The sequence below is a fragment of the Vicia villosa genome, linkage group LG3 (genome assembly GCF_029867415.1).
Source record: "Vicia villosa cultivar HV-30 ecotype Madison, WI linkage group LG3, Vvil1.0, whole genome shotgun sequence".
Classification (NCBI taxonomy): Eukaryota; Viridiplantae; Streptophyta; class Magnoliopsida; order Fabales; family Fabaceae; genus Vicia; species Vicia villosa.
In genome coordinates this window covers 17,368,848-17,386,174 of record NC_081182.1, presented here as the reverse complement: position 1 = coordinate 17,386,174, position 17,327 = coordinate 17,368,848, and the positions used below count along the sequence as shown (strand labels likewise).

The following is a 17,327-nucleotide window of genomic DNA, read 5'->3' as shown; positions in this document are numbered from 1 at the left end:
AGATGGCTGGCTTCGGATTCCTGACTGAAGCCGGTTGATACTCGATGCTACACTCATTGAGATTGGACTCAAGGGATGCTTTTGGCTGGCCGATTGAGTGCTATGTTGAGACAATGCCCACGAGAAAGATCAGGGATATGAGCACCATAGAACCTGGTTACTTTTTAGGACAGGTTGAACCAACTAAATGAAAGGAAGAAGGGTATATACCTATGAACTTCATGCAAGCCTAACCATAAGGAAAAATTGTGTGACTTGTGTGACTTGCGTGACTTGTTGGTGTTTGCTGCTAACCTTCGTTTCCTTGCAGGTTTTGTTAAAAGGACTTGTTTGTCCTTACTACCCCACACTATGCCTAATAAACTGCATTCGCATAACATCATGACATCATAAGCATAACATGATTTAACTAACCCTTTCAAGGATCTTAGGAATTTAGGACGCACAATTTCAGGTGCCCTTATCAAAGGTTGACTTCCTAATCAAGGGGCAAGAGGATTTATTTTTCTCTAGCCGCATACCTTCCAATTCAAAGACACAGTACCTAATCAAGGGGCAAGAGGATTTATTTTCCCCTAGCCATGTACCTTCAAATTCAGAGACATCTCGAATCAGAGGCGATGACCCACTCGATATGGTGAGCTTGATTCTCAAAGAAAGACGTTCAAAGACAAAAATCAGATTTCTTCAAACAAAAACGCGACCAAATCACTTTCTAATGTTGCTATCTAAGTTCCTAAAGATCCTTGAAAAACATTGCACCTGCACTCATAACATCACATCACAGGTTTCTACCACAGGTTTCTCACCTCCTCGCTGTTTATTTCAGCATCATGAATCTCGAGCAATCAGTCAAAAATCTTCAGGCTCAGAACAACCAGTTCCAGAAAATAATCTTTCACTTGGCCAAGGGGCAAGAAGAATTAAAGGCACTTCTGTCCGAGAAGGAGAAGGACCAACAAAGGGAGCAAGGTGTGCAAGATAAATGGAAGTCCAAACCTAAGCGGTCATTCACTCCGTTACCCATGCCGCTATCTCAAGCTCTGCAACAACTGCTCAATCAGAACTTGATAACTCTATTGCCTCCATATTCACTTCCTACTAACCCCGCTCCTGGGTATAAGTATCATGCGAGATGTGCTTATCATTCAAATAGTCCTGGTCATGATACAGAGGATTGTGGACCGTTGAAACACAAGATCCAAGACCTCATTGATGACAAGATCATTGACTTCAACTCACCTGAGGAACCTCATATGGCTAATGCTGGGTACAATCGGAAAGGTCGCAATGAACCCAACCAATCTGTGGGGACAATTCTGATCACTACACCAGTTCCACAACAAAGACGCAAGTCAGATGCACCTAAGCGTCAGTTCACAAAGATCAACATGTCAGTAGCTCAGGTGTTACAACATTTGTTGAAAGCAAACCTGATTACAGTGAGGGATCCTCCCGTGAAGCCCAACACCTCCGCTCCTAGCTATAAACCCAATGCGAGGTGCGCTTATCATTCCAATAGTCCTGGACATGATACAAATGATTGTTGGCCATTGAAGAACAAGATTCAAAACATGATCGATGCTGGTGAAATTGAATTCTATCGTCCCAAGACTCCTGTGGTGATCACTACTCCTATGCCTAATCACGACAAGATTGATTAACGTTTACAAGGATGAACTTTTTAAGATCATTAGCTTTACTTTCATTTGCAATTTCTATTCTGTTTGTCTAAACATTCGAATTATGATAGACATTATATATTTTAATAATCATCATCAGTGCATTGCATATGTTTGTCTTGAATTAATCATTTCGCTATCACTCATTTTAAATTATGTCTCTACTTTGCATACGTTGTGTGATATTCAACTCCTGCTAAAGTTGTATACCTTTTGAGGGAGGATGACGAAAACGATACCGTAACCTCATACAGTATGCTTTTGAACGGACTGTGCTGACGATGTACAGGCATTGTTTCAATTCTTAAACAGTGGAGATATAAGGATGTTAATCCCTCGTCAACCCCTTTGAGCCTAAGAAGTAGAAGTTCTTTTCTTGTGCTAATTAAAACCCTTGATCATAACCTGGGGCAGGGTAGTTCTCAATTAATTTGGTTGTGCATTCTATTTTAAGAGAATCATTCAGTACACCTTTCAACAAAGGTTTCAATCACAAGCGTTCATCCGCACACATCAAAGAAGTGTTGGAGATGTCAATCAAAAGACAAGGACGGTTCACCAATCATCCAAACAAGGCAGTCAATATCTTTCAAAAAAAGAGAAAAAATGGAAAAAACATACATACAAAGAAAAGCCTGCTGAGTCAAAAATCAAAAAGAAGACTTAGGCAAAAATCAAGGCGTCCCGCTGACTGTTAACTCAAAAGAGACAGTTCAGGCAAAAGTTAGGGATATCAAAAAGATGGAAAAAAAGAAGTCAATAAATTCTTGAACAACTCAAAGTTGTGACTACCAAAAGGAAGAAGTGACTGCCATCTCAAAAGTTCTCTCTGCTTGTGAACCATCATCATTATCAAAGGTGCAAATCCAAAAGTCTCTTGGAACCTGAATGCATAAGTCGAATCAACTGAGCTTAGGATTGAAGATCATCACGAAGAAGGGTGGGTACAATCAAATTTTGAGCCTTTATCCTTTGTTTCTTAAACCGTGAACCAAGCCACGTTACAACCCTTGAAAGTCCTAATTGAAGCATGGTTAGTTCGAAAGCATACTGTCACCAAAAAGGTATCCCGACTCCTTAAGGTTTACTACAAATGTTAAGTTGATATCCTATTTTTTTACAAACATCATGTTTTTATAAATATCATGATTTTACATCTCCAGTTTTAATGTTTTTCAAAAACTCAAGACAGACGTATGCGTTGCATCTCATGAATTCCTTATTAAACATATTCTGCTACATAATTTCAAAATGTTAGCATCAGAATAAACTTGCACATGGTATGGCTAATGACTGAAAGTTATCCCGACAAACAAAATTACTCCAAGAAGCCATGTCTCTTACGTATACAAGGGGCATGACATGTTTTGTCCAGTCAATCTGGGGCAATCAAGTCAAGATTCCGAGAATCTCTCATGGATGCTCGAACAACCAGGGACATGCATCCAAGTATATCTAAAGCTACTTCCCAATCAATGTGAGATATTGTCATGAGCCTATGATTACTGGGGGCATATCGCCCATAGTGAACATCTCATAAAGTCCTCGCGAGGCACATCTTTTCAAAGTTCCTGCTAACTGGGGCAAATCTATGCAAGTCCAGTTCAACATCTTGATCAATGCTCAGTGGCGTGTCCTGAAATAAGTAGTAAGTTACTATGATACTGGGGGCAACTTCCAAGACACCCACATATCCCCACAGAGCCAGGTTCGTAAGATCATATCCCCACAGAGTAATCATTAAGAAGATATCTTCAAACATACTCGTCCCGACAAAGACATGGTTCCCCAACAGAGATTACATCTTCAACACTACCGGTCATCCAACATGTTGCTCTTCTCCAACATGGTTTGTTAATATCTCTAAATCAGGGTACATCAAACTATGGATCATCCCCAAGCTGAAACCATAAATCCCCAGTTAAGCATCTTCAAGACAAGATCGGACAATAAAACCACAAGGATACAGAGATTTATTTTCTCAATCAAGACAATATAAATCATATTCACATATCACATGTCATAAACATATTCATACAATTGCATACACGTTCATACATAATACATAAAGCATCGCGACAAGTGCATACATAACATGCGAGGTTCTCATTTATTTTGAGAATCCCGTTACATAAACGCATTACATGCATCATGACATGGCATAAAAAACTAACTTTACCTTTTTCAAGTTACTGCTGCAGTCAAATAAACATTATCTACCTTCAGATCTAAGTCGATACCTTGAACGGTTCCTTAATGATCTATCTTTGGAGTTAAGTCGATACCTTAGACGGTTCCTTAATGATCCACCTTCAAATTGAAGTCGATACCTTGGACGGTTCCTTAACAATCTACCTTTAGATCTAAGTCGATACCTTGGACGGTTCCTTAATGATCTACCTTCAGAGTTAAGTCGATACCTTGGGCGGTTCCTTAACAATCTACCTTTAGATCTAAGATGATACCTTGGACGGTTCCTTAATGATCTATCTTTGGAGTTAAGTCGATACCTTGGACGGTTCCTTAATGATCCACCTTCAGATTTAAGTCGATACCTCAGACGGTTCCTTAAAACAATCAACTTTTCAAAATCTAAAAGCGATAACCTCAGACGGTTCCGTAACTGTCAACTCTCAGAGATCTAATTCATCTACTACACGACCAACTCTCCAAAAAGCCAATCCATCTATTACACGATCGACATTCAAACGACTACTTCTCAAACACTTCAGTCTCAACATCTGGAGGGCATCTTTAAGCCCATCTCCGGCAAATATTCCTCAATACAAAAGATGCAAATCGGATTAGTCTAACGCACGACTTATCCTTCAACCTAACGCACGGTTTTCCAGACATCTACGGATGCAAATTGGATTAGTCTAACGCACGACTTATCCTTCAACCTAACGCACGGTTTTCCAGACATCTACGAATGCAAATCGGATTAGTCTAACGCACGACTTATCCTTCAACCTAACGCACGGTTTTCCAGACATCTACGGATGCAAATCGGATTAGTCTAATGCACGACTTATCCTTCAACCTAACGCACGGTTTTCCAGACATCTGAAGGATGCAATTAAGAATAGTCTGACGCACGATTTATTCTTCGACCTAACGCACGGTTTTCCAGACATCTGAGGATGCAATTAAGAATAGTCTGATGCACGATTTATTCTCCAGCCTAACGCACGGTTTTTTTTCCAGACATCATCTGCTGATGCAAACTAGACTCAGTCTAACGTACGACTCAACCTAAGTCTATTCCTCAGAAACAGTCTAACGTACGACACATTCTGACTCTCAAGTATATCAAGTTGGATGGCATCTTCAAGCCCATCTCCAACAAAAGTCCATACCTCAGCTAGGGCAAATTTCTTGGTATTCTAGTGTTCAATCCTCTTCCACCTTCAGATACCGATTGACATACAAGCCACTCTACATCCTCAGGTGTAAGAAGATTGAACAGGGGCAGCTGTCATACCCCAAAATTTGCCCTCCTGGTTTTATTTCTACTGGTTTATGTTTTTATATCATTTGCATACTTCCATAAGGACATTAACATAAATTTGCATGTATACAAAAAAATCCAAAAAATTCATGCATGTGTTCATTTTACGCATTTTTATTCAACTGTACGATTTAATAGCTTTAATTTTTATTTCACTGATTATTGAGGTTTATAGTTTTAATATTTAATTCAACTTTAATTTAAATTGAATTTTAAATTAAAACTATTAAATCATTTTAACTCATTATACTAATATTTTATCCTTTTTCTTAAAATGCATAATTTGTTTGCTCTTACTAATATTTTTAGGTACAAAAAGAAGAAGCCCAATCTTACATCCTGGAAGGCCCGTAAATCAACTTTTTTTTTTTTATGATTTTATTTCTTTAGTTATTGATTTTTATTCATTTGAAAATCAAATTAAAATTCAAATAAATCATAATGAAAGGGGAAAGATTATATGAGGCATGTGGTCAATATAATTAATACTGATTCACAAGGCAAGAAATAATACGTGAGAATATTTGGAAAAGAGATTGGCTTGAACAAAATTGGGAAGTTTGCATTTGATTTTCAATCAATCACCAATATCCAAAATCAACAAGATTTGATTCAAGTTCTTAAATCTAAAATCACTCGTCTATATATTGACAACAAAAATCAGAGTAGAGGGGTTTTTTTTGCTGCAGCCGATACCCTATCCTCGAGAGAAAAAACGTGAAACCAAGAGAGGGAGAAGGAGAAGTTTGGGACGGATTCAAGCCGAGAAAAGCCTCATAATCGATTTTCGAAAGCCTTCTGGACATAATCACATCGTCTCCTTCGATCCAAACGTGCAAAAACCATCTCTGTATTCACGGTTTGCACCTCTTTTTCTTTCTTAATCGATTGCATTCATTCCTTCATCCTAAATATGTTTTAATTACGTATTCATGTTAGTAATGGTATTTGCAACGTATTGGAATGGTTTAATTTGAGATTAAGTGCAGGGATCATGATCTGCCATTGTTAGATTGCAGAGCTTTGAATTGGGTTTTTTAGTTTGAGGCAAAATTGAATCAAATCGATGGCATCACTGAAACCGTGGCACCAATTCCAATCGGACCATGCTTTTACCTTGAATTTATATTAGGTGTTGTTAATTTATGAAGGTTGCAGGTTTAAGAAAACACATAAAAAACGTTGTTGTTTCTGAGCATCCAACGAGGAAGATGAAGGGAAGCTGGGCGTGAGACCTTTTTTTTTAGTTTAATTAGCGACTTTGTTTTTTATATTACGATTGTTGTTCATGACATTAACAGCAAATCAAGCGTGGTCCAGTGGTGAAGCGACGAGTGCTAAAGGTGTCATGCGCAAGGGCAGGGGATCGATCCCTGCCTCATGCGTTTTGTTTCTTTATTTTTCCATGACTAACAATGCTTACAGATTCAGTGTTGGCAGCCCATGCACGCATACGACGCACTGGCTAATCCTAGCCTTAAGATCCAACCAGCTCAAGATCCAACGTCCCACAATGCAAATCCACCATGGATCTGCCTCATGCGTTTTGTTTCTTTATTTTTCCATGACTAACAATGCTTACAGATTCAGTGTTGGCAGCCCATGCACGCATACGACGCACTGGCTAATCCTAGCCTTAAGATCCAACCAGCTCAAGATCCAACGTCCCACAATGCAAATCCACCATGGATCTCACAGACTCAACCACATACAATCAAGCTAAGTTTTTGTTTTAAATTTTTTATTTATCTATTATTATATAATTGTTTTTATTTAAATGATATTAATTGTTTTTTTATTTGTTTTTTTTCTTCTATTATATATAAAGAAAGTATTATATTTTATTTTCAAATTATTTTTTTTATATATTAATAACTTATTTATTTATTTATATATTCTTTTTAATTTTATATTGCTTATTTATTTTTATTTTGCATTTAAATATTTATATACATACCTTTAAAAAATCACATTTATTTTATTTTAATTCCAAATATTCATAAAATTTATTTTTACCCTCGATTTTATTTTCTTATTCTGATTTAATTAATTAGGTCGCGAGACCAATAATTAATTAAATCGTTTGTATTTTCTTCTTTAAATTCGTACCCTAATCAGGGTTTACGAAGATCATGCCCTACACTGAATGTTTTTATTTATGCCTTTTCAAGGTTACCTTTCAACGCTCTCCGACAACGCATCCGATAAAAGACTCAAAGCTAAGTACCCTATTTTATTCTTAAAAGTCTATTTTGCTTCCTTTTGATTTTGGGGTTTGTCTTGCCTTCATTCTTTTCTGCCTTTGCCTTTTTTCAGGGTTAACCCCGAGGCTTCCTGCCAACCACATCAGATCAAATTCGAAGCTAAGTGCCCATTTGCTTTATTTATTTTAAACTTCTTTATTCTTTATTTTTAGGTTAGTAGCGTTTGCCTCCGAACCGATAATGCACTTACCCCTCTGTTTATTCTTTCTTTTCCAATTTTCAGGGTTTGTCGAATGCCAAAGCTACGCGTATTGGTAACCCTAAACCCTAACTCTAATATTTTCTGTTTTAATTGTTTAATTATATCCCCTGGTTTCAATTCCCCTCTCCTCCGCTGGTTACAATTTCCCTTCCCCATTATTACTGTTATTATCTATTGCGTGGTTAGTAATCCTAGGGAGTGCAAGCCTTGAACTGAATTAGAGTCATTTAATTACAAGATAAATAATTGAATATAACCACGTGATTGTTGCACACACGCACACTTTTGGGGTAACCTCTCTGTTGCCTTGTTGCCTGTTGCCTGTTGCCTTCATGTTTTTTGCAGAATAAGCCATGTCCCTCGAATGCGAGGATACCTCAGCCATGCTGCCTCGATAAATAAACGTCATACGACCCTAATGATGCTGCCTTCGATACACTAACATGACATCGACCCTCGGAAGTTGCCTACGAAAAAGGCTGAGGTATCCTCTGGTTGCCTACGAATAAGGCTGTTCTGGTCCTTCCCTTAGACTACCTGCCTCCCTATGGCATGGGTCAGTCTTTGGCGAATGATAACGCGATGACCCTTCAACCTCCAAATGAAAGGCTTCCTGCCCCCTATGGCATGGATAGACCCTTTCACCCTGAAAGGCTAAAAGAATTCTTTTTTTCAAATTATAAGGTAATTGCCCCTAATTGCCTTGCTCTGGCTAAAATGTCTTTTATCAACTTTTTCTTAAACAAACACTATCAAGGCTACGCTCATTTACGAGCTAAAGTCCTTGTTTCTTCATCTTCTATACATTTCTAAACTTTTGGTTTCAAAACGAGCAAAGCAATTAAGAGCCCATGGAAAACCATGGATGCAGAGGGTGCCTTACACCTTCCCTCTGCATAATTACCCCCCGAACTCAGTTTTTCTCAAAAAGGTTTTTCTCTGTTCTTTTATCCTTTCTAATTTAATTTGGATAAAATAAAAGTCGGTGGCGACTCATGCTTAACCGCGACATCTCGATAAAAAGTCAGTTCACCGTATTACAGTTAGCATGTGTTGCCTGTACCCAAAATTTCACTACTTTCAGCAACTGATAAACTAAGCTCTTCTTCTTGGATCTTACTTTTCTATGGTATCAAGATTTGATCCTGTCAAAACTTAATACAAAGAATATTTGAAGAGTTGTCTCGTGCATACTCAAAGTATCATTTGGTACCTTTCTAATTTGAGTAGTACGACAACATTCTTATCTTCATATGAGCCAGATTCTTACTCAGTTTTAGAATGTCAGTTCTTAGTGCAAGATTGACTCCTTTAGTTTCCCTGTCTTATTTTCTTTTAAACATGAGAAGCTAATTGCATTATATTTTGGCGACTTTGAGTCACGATGCAAAAGTTTTTACTTCTCTTTTTTTATTCAATCATGCTTTCTTCAGACATCTTGACAAGCAGATTAAGATTGAACCTTGATATCTTCAACATGCACACTTACCCCACGAGTCAGTCTTAAAGATTAAAAAATCCTTTCATAATCACAAAGCAAATGACTTAATGTAGACAAAGTTTCCTTGATTTCTTTAGTAATCACACTTTCCCCACGAGTCAGTCTTAAAGATTAAAAATCCTTTCATACTCACAAAGCAAATAACTTAAAGAAGAAACAAGTTTCTTGACTTGAAGAGATTTGACTGAAATTTCACTAGATGGTTATTCATGGATTCCTTCCAAGTCATATACTTGTGTGTGTACTTTGAAAATTATTAGTTTGATTTTCTCCAGACCATCTTTCTTCAGCTTATGTATGAAGGAGTGAAAAACACTTAGAAAGGGGGGATTGAATAAGGGTTGTTTCTAAAAATGGTAGATAAAAAAATAATCACGCAGTTATTTTTATCCTGGTTCGTTGTTAACTAAACTACTCCAGTCCACCCCTGACAGAGTGATTTACCTCAACTGATGATTTAATCCACTAATCAATCTTGATTACAATGGTTCTCCACTTAGACAACTTCTAAGTCTTCTAGAGTATACAAATCACAACTTGATCACTCTAGGAAATTCCTTTTACAGAGATGTAAACAAATATTACAAGAGTTTGATTTGCTTCTTAATAAGCTATAATCACCAAGTGATTTTTCTCTCAAGTTTAAGTTCTAAACACTCACTGAGATATTACAAAGTTGTGAGGTTGAAGATGAAGTTCTTCTTTGTTTTTGTGTGATAACGTTTTGGCAGCGTTTTGGTACTTAAAGTGAGAGTGTTGTTAGCTGTTTCAGCATCAGAACTTCTTTATATAGGCAGCGAGAAAAATGTGACCGTTGAGCGCATTTAATGCTTTGCGTGAATAATACACTGTTGCATTTAATGTTTCACTCTTTTGTCAACTACCTCGAGCCATGCTTCAACTGCTTTTGCTGACTTTGCCTTTTGTAGCTTCTAACGTTCCTTTTGTCAGTCAGACAGATTTGACGTTGTAGCCTTTTCATCTTGTACTTGCTTCTGGACTCAGACTATTAGATTAACGTTTGAATATCAGAGTCTTCAGCTTTGGTGCAGATGCAACTTCAGTCAACAGACTATTGAAGTGCTTCGGAGCGTGATACCATCAGATCTTCAGAGCCTTGCTTCTGACTGCCATCTTCTGATGCTTTCCAGATCATGTTCTGATTTCTTCAAGACCATCTTCTGATGTCTGCCAGACCGTGTTCTGATGAAGCCATCCAGATCTTCTGGGTCAGAGCTTCTGAACGCTGATTTTGTGCATACTCTCTTAGACTTTTCCTGAAATGGAAAACGTAAAGAATTAGAGTATCACATTGTCTTATATAAAATTCATATATACTGTTATCATCAAAACTAGAAATATTGATCACAACTTTTCTTGTTCTAACACTGTAGGTTCCATTTTTTATCAATAGATAGGAATATGCAAAGAAGACTGAAGAATGTGCTATTATGACATATGCCTTAAATTAAAACTTAAAAGACTACTCGATAAAGAGGTCATTTGATCTTTCCAACACTATCCCAATGCCACATCCCTTTAAGTTTTTGAGGTGCCTTTTACAAAAGTAATCCATGAGTAGGGAGTCTCTTCGCCTACTAGCGAGCTGAACTCTGCCAAAAACTCAACTAATACCTTTGACTTGGTACTTCCTCTAGTATATATTGGGTATCGTACTCAGATAATTCAACTACCAATGATAACATCTTTCTTGCAAAATTTGTCTTGTCCAGAACCTGTCGAATAGGGAAGTTGATTTTACCATTACCTAATGCCCTTGAAAGTAGGGCATGAGTTTTCTTGCAATTATCGCATCTTCCATGTCAAGCCTCTTAATCTTCTAATTTTGGGCCTCGACCCCATTAAATACCTTTCTCACAAAATAAATAAGTTGCTTAAATTTGTCTGTCTCTTAGATGGCCAATAACATTAAAATAGAGGTATATGGGAAAACCTTCCACTCACTCGTCTACTCAAACTTCTCCTTTTTCTTCAAATTAGCAAAGAAATGGAAAAGCTTGTCACTTGCGAAAGAAAGGAAAAGAGCTAGGGAAGGAGATCACCATGTGAGTTGTTGAACTTCTTTAATGTTGGAAGGGATTATCATGTTGATGATGACTTAAGATTTATTTAGACTCGCCTCTATAACTCTCTTGGTTAACATAAAACCTAGAAACTTAACCTCATGTACACCTACTGAGCACTTAGCGGAATTTAAGTACATGTTGTAACTCTTGAATGATTCTAGAAAGTCTTTCAGGTCTACATCGTGGCTCTTTCATTATGACGTCTTTACTATCATATCATCTATATAGACTTATAGGTTCCTCCCTATCTGTTTTGAGAATACAGTTTCCACGAGTTTTTCATAAGTAGCACCTATATTCTTTAGCCCAAAGGGTCCGAAATTATAATAATAATTGTTGTGATTGAACATGAATGATGTCTTGGGCGCATCTACAAGGTCCGTTTTGATCTGATTGTGGCCGAAATATGCATCTATGAGACTCATACATTTCGTATCCACATGTTCTATCTATCCGGCGATCTATGTTAGGTAGGGGATATGGATCCTTAGAGCATGCATGAAATTATAGGACAACCTCAAAACTGAGCTAAAAGTACATAAGAGGACAACCTCTAGTTGTGTAGGGTTATTTGAGAGTTTTAGGGTGGTTGTTTCTTAAGTAACCATCTAAGGAGCAATATAATGTTTGAATAACTAATCTCTCTATCTAGTCTATACACGTTCTCCATCCAATGACAATTATTGTTGGTATCAATTTATTAATTTCTTTTTGGATGACGTTCATCCCTTGCTTCTTATAAACCAATTGAGCTGGTCAAATCGAAGTACTTTCAAAGTTTGGATAAATCATTCTTGTCTCTAAAAGTTTAAGTACTTTTTCTTCTTTTGATTAATACTTTCATCAAAGGATTCAACCTACGCAGTGGTTGAAAAATTAACTTATAGTTTTCTTCCACAATGATTTTATATAAGTACTTTAGATGATAACGGATAAAGCAACTTTGCCACGATCAATTGTTTTTCTTGGAAAGGTTGTCTCAATGATTTCAGAATAATATAATTTGACAGTGTCCACATCAGTATAACCCTGGAATCGTATATTTGCATATTTTAGTTGAGATTTTAATTATTTTTTGGTGTAAAAAAATTAAACATAAATATGATGTTGTTTGAAGAAGTTTATGCGTGTTGCGACATCCTTTCGATGATGAAACATGAAAACAGTTTGATCAGATAAATTTAAGCTTAAACATTGAACCATAAGGTGTGAGACTTTGATGATTTTACATCGTATATCAAAGTGTTGTTTGAACATATTCTTGTCATTCGTTGTTATTTTTGTTTATCTCACTTTAAGATACATGTAATTATTTTGGAAATTTCTTTACCCACCTCTTTAATTTCTTGGTCACCCCTGGTGAAATCTCCAAAATGCCCCCTGTTTCGGAAATGCATTTCCGAAACCACCTTTTTTTGAAAAACAGGTGGTTTCGGAAATGTATTTCCGAAAATGTGTTTTTTTTTATGAAAAAAACTGATTTCGGAAATGTACATCCGAAATAATGTTTTTTTTTCCAGAAAATGGGTGAATTCTGAAGTGCATCTCCGAATTCACCCCCCCTTGGAAGAATTCGGAAATGTACTACCGAAATAAGGTCTGGACAGAAGAAAAATAACAAACAACAACGATTCGATTTATTTAACGGATGAAGATTACATCGATCACGTTACATAAGATTAAAGTTACATATTGTTAAACGCGGGTAAGTGAGGATGAGTCAACATTTTGATAACGTCGGCCCCTGATCTTTGAAGTTTCGCATTCAACTCGATCGGACCCTTCGAAGAAAATCGGTCGAAAGTTGTCCACAAAACCGCTAAATCTTTGTCGTTCTTGATCTCAAAAGGTGTGAACTCAACATCTCCGTCGTCGTTAAGCGATGGCGAACGGTACTCGAGCTTGACAACCTTTTGATTTTCCGGATATTGCAATAGCGTGTTGAGCGACGTTATCAAGTCCGCAAACGACGTATCACGCGAGAAGCGGAATTGGAACGACATCAGGTAGCTGCTGGTGAAGTAGACGAATGCTAGGTGGGGGTAGGTTTGTGTCATTTGTGTTTTGTGGTGTGAAGAGGATGAAGAAGAGTGTGTTGTATTTATAGACTTATTGGAGCAATAATGGCCCAACATACCTTATCCTGCCATTCTTGAAACGAAAGGATCCGGCCAAGTCTCCGCCTCATTTGAATGATGTGCCGTCCATTGACAAGAAGTAGCCGGTATAGGACACCCCAGTTTCAAAAAGACTTGCACGAAGTGCCGCGATCTTAGATACCCGATGCATATGATGCGGCTCGACGCGTCCAATGGCGGTCGACTATGAAGTGGAAAGAATGTCTCACATAGTCCAAATCTCGTCAAATCGACACACACCCGATTATATGCACTTGCTATTAGATGGCCCATATCGGGGAATGACATCCACTTCGAAACCGGAGCGATACCGGTAAGTGATGGAACAAGTGAATCATGAGGTTTCTCAAAGTTTTCTTGATTTTCATATAGTCGGGCGTAGATGTCCCGATGCGAAGTCAACTCCGAAAGAAGTTCCCGTTGAATTAAAGTGTGATTTTCTTCCCCTTTACCGAGCAAACCCGCAACGACCCGATATCCACAATTGTCGTCGCCTCCAACATCAACTATGTTATCGATATATTTGTGCATAAAAAGTGGCATCTCGTCAATGTAGATAATGGGTGATTTTTTTATCGGCGGTGTGTGAGGTGGCTTCGAAATACGGGCTCCTTTGTTACCACTACACTTTGACTTTGGTGTCGGTGAATCCGGGAACAATGCATCAACATGTTCAAAGTGCAAAGGAGATCGTTTTGTTGATGAGTCTTCTTGTGTATTTTTGGACTTTTTCGGTGCACCTTTCGTTTTAACCGGTTGAGATGGCGGTTTCAAATCGGTGGTCTCTGGAAATGCAATTTTTCGTAATTGTTCTTTTATGTGAATTTTCATTGTGTCATCCGCTTTAGCAAACTTATCCATTATCACTTCCAACTCGTCGGAGATGGTGATTTTGGAATCATTTTCTTTCGGCGGGTCAAAATCATCAAAACGAAGCTTCTTCCAATGATCGATTACCTCATCCATGCGTATCGGTGAATTCAACATCATTTTTTTTGAAAGTATATAAGCACATGGAAGGCCGTATGTCTTTCTAATGGTGCACCCACATTTAGAACTATCTGGACCCGTTGTCTCCGCCCGCTTCGCTTCATGAAACATAAAATTCAAACCCGAACGGGATATGTTGTAAATCAATTGGGAGAATAGAATTTGGCCCTTAAACTGATGTTCCATAACCGTCTTGCTCCGACCGAACGATGTTTGAATTTCATTGTGTTGATTTTGGAGCATTTGGTTAACGGTATCCCATCCCCGACACAAATCTCCCTTGCTATCACCCAACCACCTCTTAAAGACCGCATGTGCGAATTCAACTCGGTTAGTCGTGGTGCAACCAAAATGTCTTACTCGATCCGTCCAAGCACAAACAACTTTTTCCTTTACTTTGTCAAGGATGGTGGATTCGACATAATGACAAAAAGTCTTAATGGAAACGCACAAAGACCTAAAGTGTACCAATTTCTCGGTATACACCTCTTCGGAGTGTGCATATAAAATCTCCCTCCATGCGGCCATAATCCTATCCACCACAACACCGACCTTGATAGCTTTACCGTTTTCATCTGGCCTATCTTTTGTCCCAACCGCGGGTTTGAGCTTACTTCTCACATTGCACGTTATGTGATACCGACAAAGTAATGCGGTCGATGTCGGGAAGACGGTATCGACCGCATTCATCAAAGCATTGTCTCGGTCGGTAACAATAACACTTGGCATAACCTTTTGATCAACCAACAAAGCCTTGCATATTCCCAAAGCCCATGTAAAGTTATCTTCTTTTTCACACTCCAAAAAAGCAAACCCGACCGAATATGTCTTGTCCGTCGAGGTCACACCGACAATCTCTAGAAGAGGAAGCCTATACTTGTTGGTCTTGTACGTCGAATCCATCACAAGAACGGTTGGAAATGTGTTGAACAATTTGATACTTTCGGGATGAGTCCAAAAAATGTCACGCACCGTAACTTTGTCTTCGGACGTTCGGAAGCTTGATACGTATTGGTTATCGCCTAATAGTTTCAAAAGTTGTTGCATTTCTGACCGAGGGCCCATTTTCAAGACTTTAAGATTGTGTCGTTCATCGTAAACTTGCTTGATATTTGAAACACTATCCGATTTTTTACGCTTCAAATCGGCAAGTATGTTGCGAGGCGCCACTTTGACTATCGTTAAATCCGAAATCACATTCTTCTCTTCGCGGGACAAACGACACGCCATTGGATGCCCGTGTAACTTGGCATCCAAGGCATGATTATGAATTCCACAAATGACGGTTAAACGCCACAAATCATCAACCCTCCGAGTCGCGCGCAACTTAAACGGACACCCACACTTTCTCGATCCCGTGTCTTCGTGTTTTAACACCCGATTTGTTTGTACATAACTCCCACCCCGCTCGCAATTCAAAACGACAAAAGCTTTCTGTCTACTATTTCCATTGTCGGACCTTAAAATAACAATTCCAAATCCAAGTTTACTAGCTTCGTTACGAACCCAATCAAGCAATTGTTCACGACTACGAAGCTCCGATCATTTGTAAATTGTTGTCGTACATCAACCGCATTGATCATAGATTTAACGTCGATAACCGGATCGTTATTAACGTTGACGACTTTCGGAACTACTACGTCATCGTTGATAATGTTGTCCGGATGCACCATACCTAACATATGCAAAAATTAGCAAAATTGGCCAAAACTGTTTTTTTACTGCCAGGGCTTATTTCGGAAGTACATTTCCGAAATTTGTTAGGTAACTTATTTCGGAAATGTACTTCCGAACCATCGCAGTTTTCAGCAGAAATTTCTTCAATCAATGTAGTGAAATAGGGGATGAAATGAGAGATGTTTACCTCAAATTGTAGCTTTCTATGTTCCCTTTAACGTGATCAACAATTTGAAACTTGATTTGGAGACGGAAAATGGATTGAGATTGATTGAGTTTTGGGGAGGGTTTGGAGGAGTTTTGGAGAAAAATGATGAAATAGTGAAGGAGGGAAAATTGTATATGCAGATTTATTTTCGGAAATGAACTTCCGAAATATTACCTGATTGTAAAAAATAACGTATTTTTTGAATTTTCATGCATTTCGGAAATGCATCTCCGAAAACACCAATTTTTTGGTGTTTTCGAAAATGCATTTTCGAAGTCTAAAAAAATCTGAAAAAGAAATACTTCGGAGATGCATCTCCGAAGCAGGGGCAAATGGGGGATTTCGCTGGGGTGATCCCATAGGGAGGTGGATAAAGAAAAATTCATTATTTTTGTATAATTTACATTTTATGTATTTTCTGCTATATGTTAATTAAGTGATTAAATTGGTAAAATAAATTAAGTGAATAATCTCCATTATATATACAAATTGAAATTTTTTAATAGGCTTTTAAAAATCAATTAGCTAAATTAGATAATCGATTAATAGGATATGGCTAATCAATTAATGTTTAAACAGGAAATAATAATATAGTTAATTGATTAATAATTAAACAATAACAAATAATAATACTAATCAATTAAAGAGCCAACATATTTAAATTCCAAATCTCACGGTTCGGTTATATGTTTATGCTTCGTTTATAAAAAAAAAAGTGTTTGAGCTTCTAGTGTAAAGAAAATAAAATATTAATTATTAGTGAATGGATAGATTGATAATTGCTTAGTGAATATAATTAGTTTTTTTACAGCATACAATAGATTACTAGTTGCAGATTGAGAGAAATAATAAGCGGGTTTGACAAAGCAAGCGTGTTATGTTATGTTACCTGCTTTTAGTCCCACATCGAATGCTTTGTTTACTTTTGTAGTGTTTATATAAAACAGATACTCAGCGTTAGTTCGTCCCTTCGGGGACATCCGATAAAATTGGAACGATACAGAGAAGATTAGCATGGCCCCTGCGCAAGGATGACACGCACAAATCGAGAAATGGTCCAAATTTTT

General features: G+C 37.7%; 1 non-coding gene across 1 annotated transcript; it reads left to right on the top strand.

The window, feature by feature from the left end:
* Positions 1-17,224: 17,224 nt before the first annotated feature.
* On the top strand, positions 17,225-17,327 carry LOC131593670 (U6 spliceosomal RNA). The gene has a single exon (XR_009281058.1). It is a non-coding gene; the product is annotated as a U6 spliceosomal RNA (small nuclear RNA).